At 40.9% G+C, this 7,705-nt stretch overlaps 1 protein-coding gene across 4 annotated transcripts in view; it reads right to left on the reverse strand.

Annotated features, from left to right (window-relative positions):
* LOC111861443 overlaps positions 1-7,705 on the reverse strand; it is a 358,446-nt gene that overhangs the window by 113,469 nt on the left and 237,272 nt on the right. The window lies entirely within an intron of this gene.

A 7,705-nucleotide genomic window follows, 5' to 3' on the forward strand; every position in this document is an offset into this window, starting at 1 on the left:
TTTTTTTTTTTTTTGAAAGTAAAAAGGATCTTGGTCTCCATGGACCCATTATTAGGCCGCCTCATACTTAATGATTGGCGCGTGGATTATCGTTCTTCTCTACAAAGTATTCCCTGAATGCTAAATTCTTTCTGTATAATCTATCCAAGAATTAAAAGCGACGAGGCATTACATAGTTGTTCGATTCTGGTAGATATTAAGTCAAAAACTCGCTTCTAATTAGCCAATAAGGATATTTTCTCTTAATTTGTCGACCCATTTCTGGGACAATCTGATACAACCTGTGCAGTTCTAGTATACATAAGCTGGGGTTTCTTAATATCTTGCAGCAAATATAGAATTCCTCTTCACTTGTAAGATTTGAGGCTTTCACGGCGGTGACTATGAAGAAAGCAGTCTTCTGGGATTTGGCACCGTGTATATGTGGTGTTAATCTCCTTTTACCGGTTCTCACGGTCTCTTCGCTTGCAGATTTCTTATGTTTTTTCTTATACCCTGAAGATGGAGGCGATACGTTCCTCCGAAACATCGGTTAACACCACATATACACGGTGCCAAATCCCAGAAGACTGCTTTCTCCTCTTCACTTGTTAATGTATCAAGAAAATCCTGCTCAGACGCAAATATTCCCAGAAGTCAAAGCGTCTATTACCCACCGAATCCTGCTGTGTAGCTTACTCCTATTATTATTCGGCGAATTTTAAAATAGAAAAGCAAAAATATTCCTCATTCTACTACCAGACAACTTACACCTCAATCACCTTTACCTTTTTCCTTTGAGAACTATAAAAAGGCACCATGCCACGTGCTTTAACATCCTTCTTTGGGGTTGAAGGAGGGTTAAATAATTAGTTTTTTCTTCCCCATCAAGTCTAGGTCTAGACTGGCTCTGAGGCCCACCAATCGCTATATCGAATGGATGCCAGAGGCTTTTTCCGGGGTGTAAAGCGGTGCGAGAGGAAGGTGACGCACCTCCGCCTAGCAAAAGGATAGCGAAACCTTCGTACCGGTGCCATGTTTGCCGCAGATTGAGATGTAAACTGGCACCAGCGATTACGAGGTTTTACGCAACACATAACGTGGTCCTGACTTATTGATTATTCTGAGCCGTGAAATCAGATTTAATAAGCCGCCCCACAAACGATGAGAGTGGAATTTGTGTCACTTTCGAAACTTACCTACAAGAGAAGAACTGAAGAACTTCCTAAAAAAAGTGCAGCAGGAGATATCTGATTAGGTTCACCAGGCGGTGCAGAGCAACAGGAGTGGCAAGCAAATTCCATACTGGTGATAAACTTTTGACTTTAATTGAAGCTAGTAAGGAGCCTGGTCTAGAATTAACACAGAGAGAGCTAAGTACACGGGTATGTTAATGTCTCGTCACCAAAATGCAGGGCAAAATCATGACATAAAGACATGAAACAGATGTTTTGAAAATGCGGCACAGTTCAGATATTTGGGAACGACAATAAGCCAAAACCTGATTCAGGAGGAAATTAAGAGGAGATTGAATTCGGGTAATTCTTGCTACCATTCAGTTCAGAAACTTTTTTATTCCTGTCTTCTTTCTAAAAACATAAAAATTAGAATAAACAGAACTATAATTTTGCCTGTGGTTCTGTATGGCTGTGAAACCTGGTCTCTGATATTAAGGGAGGAACATAGAGTGAGGGTGTTTGAGAACAGGGCGTTGGACCTAAGAGAGATGAAGTGACAGGAGGTTGGAGAAAACTGCATAATGAAGAGCTTCAAAACTTGTACTCCTCGCCAAACATAATTAGAATGATCAAGTTAAGGAGGATAAGATGGGACTGAAATGTAGCACGAATTGGAAGAAGAAGAAGAAGAAGAATGAATATAAGATGTTTTTAGGAAAACCAGAAGGTAAAAGGCCACTAGGAAGACAAAAACGTAAGTGGGTGAATAATATTAAACTGAATCTTAGAGAAACAGAATGGGATGTTATGGACTGGATCGGTATTGCTCAGAGAGGGGACCAGTGGGGGGCTCTTGTGATCACGGTAATGAACCTTCGGGATCCATAAAATGCTGGGAAGTTCTTCGGTAGTTGCACAACTGGTAGCTTCTACGGGAAGGACTCAGCTCCATGAAGTTAGTTGGTTAGATTAACTTTTGACGTAAATTTGGCACAAGGTAGTAAAGAGAATCGCCATAATTAAGAACGAATTCAGTTTTTCTTACACTTCTACAATAAATTTCTTTGCTGCATGATGCCTAGGTACATGGACAGCTTTACAAAGATAAAAAGGTTTCCCTGTAATTAAATAAGCACCACGCCATACAAACGTTTGGGGGGGGGGGGGGGGTATAGCTACACCACATTTTTAACCCAGCACTAGAGGGATGTGAGGGGTTGGCTTCACGCTCAGGCAGCTTTACCCCCGGGGGAAGAGCCCGCGTTATACCTTGTACAGGAGGCTGTGTGGGTCCCAGAAAAATCTCTTGCCCCTACTGGGAACCGCACCCCTGCCATCAATCTTTGACTGAGCTACACTTAAAGGACATGCACAAACATATATACAAATGTAAGGGGACACGGTTTGAGAAAGGTATCCGTGTTATACTCCCCGAAATAGAACTAGTCATTCTAGGGTTTATCTAATCAGATTTTATTTTAAAATGAAAAAAAAAAATGTAGCTTTGAATTGGAAGCAAGTCTAAATGTTTCAGGCTGGAATTCCTGAATTGCTGTCAGACTATGAGCCCAGAGGCAGAAAAAGCAAAAGACTCCCATAGGGATAACACTTTTGAATGTAATAATTAGACTTTTAAATCTTGAAGCCGGAACAAGCGATTAGGAGATCTTAAAACATGTTGCTCCTGCTAATTACGATGATGATTATGATGATTCTATATCGCCAAGGTGCATAATTATAAATTCTATGTACTTCCGGAATACCGACTTCTGGAGGCGTGAGTGTAGAATCATGTTGAAGTTTGGAGTACTCGGGTAGGCAGTTGTATTTTACTTAGCAATGGAAAAACAAATACAGTCTCCGTATGTTCCTTTATGTTTCAGCTGCCAATATGAGTTGAGAAACGAGTGAAATCTTTCATTTAATTCACTAAATAGCCTTGCCCCTTTCAATGTGCAGATAAATCTTTCTCACAAAATTTGTATTTGTAGACTTTAATCAGACCAATGCTCATATTACGTAATATTACCTAGTGCGATGGACAATTTCTGAAAAGAAATTAAATAATTTTCTATTTCAATGTTATATAAAGCTGGGTTTATATTTCTACAACGAATCCAGACCAACTTTTCGCAACAATTTTAGTGTCGGCTGTCAGCACCAGACTTTGTCCAATTTCGGTCAGTGTCGTGGCAGATGAAATAGAAATTTGTCTGCTCATAGCTATGAAGGCGGAAGTGAAACTGACGGTAAATATAACTTCCTACATCATACTTATCGCCGACCTGCACAAGCAGACCCTACAAAAAGAAGAAAGGAACTCTGTGGCTTTAGTCCGCAAACGAACTACATCGACCGAGCGACCGCCGCTTGTCTTCGAAGTTAGTGCCAACTTTTGCGGATAGAGGGTGTCACGTAAGTAAGTAAAAGGAAAGCTATCCCTGTACCAGGCCGTGAAGGCCCATAGTGAGACGTTGAGGCTCCCACATTATCCAGACAATCGGCTCAAAGATGGCGGTAAGGTTGTCGCCTCACGTGGTCAGCGCAATGAATCCCCATGGCCGTTAATCTCGAGTTTCTAGACCGGAGCCGCTATTTCCTTGAAATAGCTCTTCAATTATCCTCACGAGGCTGAATGGACCCCGTTCCAGACCCACAACTTCTCAGAAAATCTGGTAACGCCGGGAATCGAACCCGAGATCTCTGGATTTGTAGCCAGGAACCCTGACCACTAGATCACAGAGGCGATCTGCAAGCCGTGAAAATTAGTGGAGGGCTGGGTGCCTAGTTCCTCCAGCTGGAAACTAAGTCGTTGAAGTGAGGGGTGCTGGGAAAACCTCTGCTTAAAAGTTTGACGTAGGGACACAAAAGCTAGGGGTCGGTACCTCGACAGAAACCTGGACCAGGAGGGTGGTATTTTTTATGTGTAGCTCCTAAGAAATATAATAACCCTTATCAACAAAAGCCGGTTCTGCAGGCTGGGGACTATGCGAAGGCTTGTATCCTGCAATTCTGTTTAAAACATTTTTGAGCGTCACATCGTAACCCAAATAAGTAACTTTACTGAAGGAAAGTCCAGTGCTTTCAATAAGATCTACCTTATGACGACCCCAAGGACCATAGTCTATAAGTTGCATAATTTAATACCAGTTTCTACGAAGTCAATAACGTGTAAAATGATGTTGATATTGCTGCTGGCGGCACCTCAGACATTGTGTACCAGACACGTTTTACTCAGACTCTCGAAACAAAATGGTGGACTAACGAATCTAATACAAAACAATGATAAACAATGGAAACGCAATGGAAGCATGGAAAGTAAGAGGCCTTATTCGCAGAGAGTTTACATTAGGAACTAATTATAGAGGTATGTGTTACAAGGTAGAACACCTCTCGAAGTTGGGCGACTCATGACAGGAGTAGCCACAAGGGAGCAGAAAGATCTGAATAGCAGAATCCATTCACGTGTGAAATAAATAATAAAACAGTAGTGTTTTTAGGTAAGAGAGGTAAACCTATCTCTGTAACAGGTTGAGAAGGCCCATAGGGTTGTGAGATGTCAAGGCTCCTACATTTTCTCTAGATAATCAGCTCACAGATGGCGGTAAGGTTATCAGCCTTACGCGCCGGCCGCCCTTTACCCCAGAGGAAGATTCCTGGTACTCATTTCTGTCAGAGGCTGAGTCAACCCCAGGGCCATAGTGCTCGGCTGGAAGGATTAGGTAAATTGAAAAAAAAATCACCTCATCAGGATTCGAACCCGCAATCTTCCAGCTTGCAACATAGTGCCTCAACCAACTCCACTAAAATCTGAAAGTTTTTGACGAGGGTATGATAATAAAACTATTGTGTTTCTGGACATTATCCATCGTCCTATTTTTAATTAAAACACAAGGTTTCGGAAACTCGATTCTGTCTCCGTCTTCAGGTGGAATCTACTCAGCAGGTCCCAATCAATAGAGCTATTCTTTATCTTCCTGCCTCGCTAGGTCCGGAGACAGGGATTAGCTCTATCGATTGGGACCAGTCGAGTAGGTTCCACCTGAAAACAGAGACAGAATCCAGTCTCCGAAACGTTGAGTTTTAAATAAAAACAGGAAGATGAATAATGTCCAGGAACACAATAGTTTTAATATTATCACGTGTTTCTTGGTAACGCGAAGAAAAGAATGTATACCGGGTTTTGTAACTCGATTTATTCGATAATTTCCACGTCGTAATTACAATTTGTAAGCGACTAACCGCTTGAGCTATGGTGCGGCATGTAATTAAGTAAGTAAGTAAATTAGAGAGATGAACGACACATCTGCTCAAAGAAGAAATTTTGCCTGTGATTATGCTTATGTACGTATTAGAGAAGAGTACAGCAATACCAAGATGAATGCAACGTCCTGCAAGTCAAATGTAAAACGTAGGTTTGTGAGAACTCAAGCATCGGGTGTCTACTTACGTGGACGTCCTGTTTTGCCCGGGACAGTCCCGTTTTCGCAGTTAGTATCCCGGTGATCCACAATGCTTTTGGGAGGCAAATATATACTTTTTTATTGAATCTGCGAGAAAAAGAGGCTTACGAAGTATTTACGTTAGCTAGCGAAATTTCTTTTACAGCTAACTAGCCGAGATGAAATATTATTTCATAACATGAATGTAAACACTACAATTTATACACAATAGATAGCCGTACAATAAAACCAGCGTCCGTGTTTCGTTTCTTCACAGCTTACATTATCGGATTTCTAAATACGGAGTTCTAAAGCACACAATATAATACTTAAACCCATTGTCGACGATATGTAACCGAAATAACGACTGGTTTACCCTCGAACTTATGGAATTTTCCAGTATGCTTTATCTATCTATCTATCTATCTATCTATCTATCTATCTATCTATCTATCTCTCTTTCTATCTATCTATCTATCTCTCTATCTATCTATCTATTTATCTGTGACTCTACAGTCATTTGTTAGACATTGGTGGCTTTTTCAGTTTCTTCAGTTCCGCTGAATGTAAATTCTTTTGAATTTGGTTTCTGAATTATGAGCACCCAATTTAGGCAGCATCCGAAGTAAGTAGGTTAGGCTAAAAGCAAAAGTTATAGACCACATAACAAGGAAGAACCAATAGATACATAGGACCTATCGGTAGTTTCAAAATAATGCAGAGTATAATGTTATATTTTAGCGTCCTGTTGCACTGATTTTCATCCATTATATGTATACAGTGGCCGTCCTGTAGTGCACACAATTTCACCTGTCACTTCACAACAGAACATTACAACACTCGCAGCTAAGAAGGGAACACACATCACAAGACGCGGTTTACACAGAAAATAAGAAAAACGACCCCGTAGTGAACGAACCACATGCAAGTTTTAATTAAGACAAATAAGATGAATTATCTTAACAAGTTTTAGCGAGTGTAAATTCATTATAATTGACAAGTACGCACTTTTTAAATACTTTTTAAATACTTTTATAAAGGCAAGCAATGAAATAGATTAGCGTAATTAGGGCACCTGATGATGGCACTATGTTGCCGAAACATGTCGTGAAGTGACAGGTGAAATTGTGTGCACTACAAGACGGCCACTGTATACATATAAAGGACAGAGAGTATAAGCTTAGAAATCAAATTTCAATTGGCCTGTAGGCTGAAATGAAAACGATACATCCGACATGACTCTACTTGGAAGCTTAGACGTAGCGTAAAAATTCTGGCGCGTCCGCCCTGCTGTTTCCTGTAGATTTTTTATTGGTGAATGGTAACTTCTGATACTACAGAGAACGGGTGAGCCGTGACAGGTTCAATTCAACGGTTCTCGAATTCAGACAAAACATAAAAATATTTTTTCTTTCATTATCTCGCAAAGCGTAAAACTTGTTGAAAAAGTGTATTGACATTTTTTTTTTCGTCTCTGTCTACAGATTTCTCTCAAACAATTTTTATCCAACAAATGTTTAGAGAGTTACCTCGAAAATTCGTCGTATGCTTACAGTCCTCTAACATACCTGACTAAAGCGCAGAAAAGCACGCAATTCTACTCCTGTGTGTCCGTTAATATTATCCGATATTTAGTTACAATTGGAGTTTGTAACATACTTCAATATTTTCCCGGTATTTTAATTCATTGCAGCCCACAGCAGCCGCGCGGTCTGAGGCATGAACTGTCTTCTCGCGCTCGGGCTATATGATCCTGGGATCGAATCCCACTCAGGGCATGGATTTTTTGTGTGTTTGTGTATATGCGTTTACTCTGTGTTTGTTTTGTCTAGGTAGAGGCCTTGCGACGAGCTGATCACTCGTCCAAGGAGTCCTACCGTCTAAAAATGATTTTTTTTCCTTGGCACTACAGCCCCAGTGGGCCTATGCCTACCTCCATGAACTTCTTCGTTTCACTTCGGTTTTTCTCTCTTACACATTCGGTAGGACTCCTTGGGCTGGTGATCAGCTCGTCGCAAGGCCTCTACCTGTACACAAACACAGAAAAACGCACACAAACATCCATGCCCTAGGTGGGATTCGAACCCACGATCCCGGTTTCCAAGC

This window comes from Cryptotermes secundus, unplaced genomic scaffold (assembly GCF_002891405.2).
Source record: "Cryptotermes secundus unplaced genomic scaffold, Csec_1.0 scaffold126, whole genome shotgun sequence".
In the NCBI taxonomy this organism is placed as follows: domain Eukaryota; kingdom Metazoa; phylum Arthropoda; class Insecta; order Blattodea; family Kalotermitidae; genus Cryptotermes; species Cryptotermes secundus.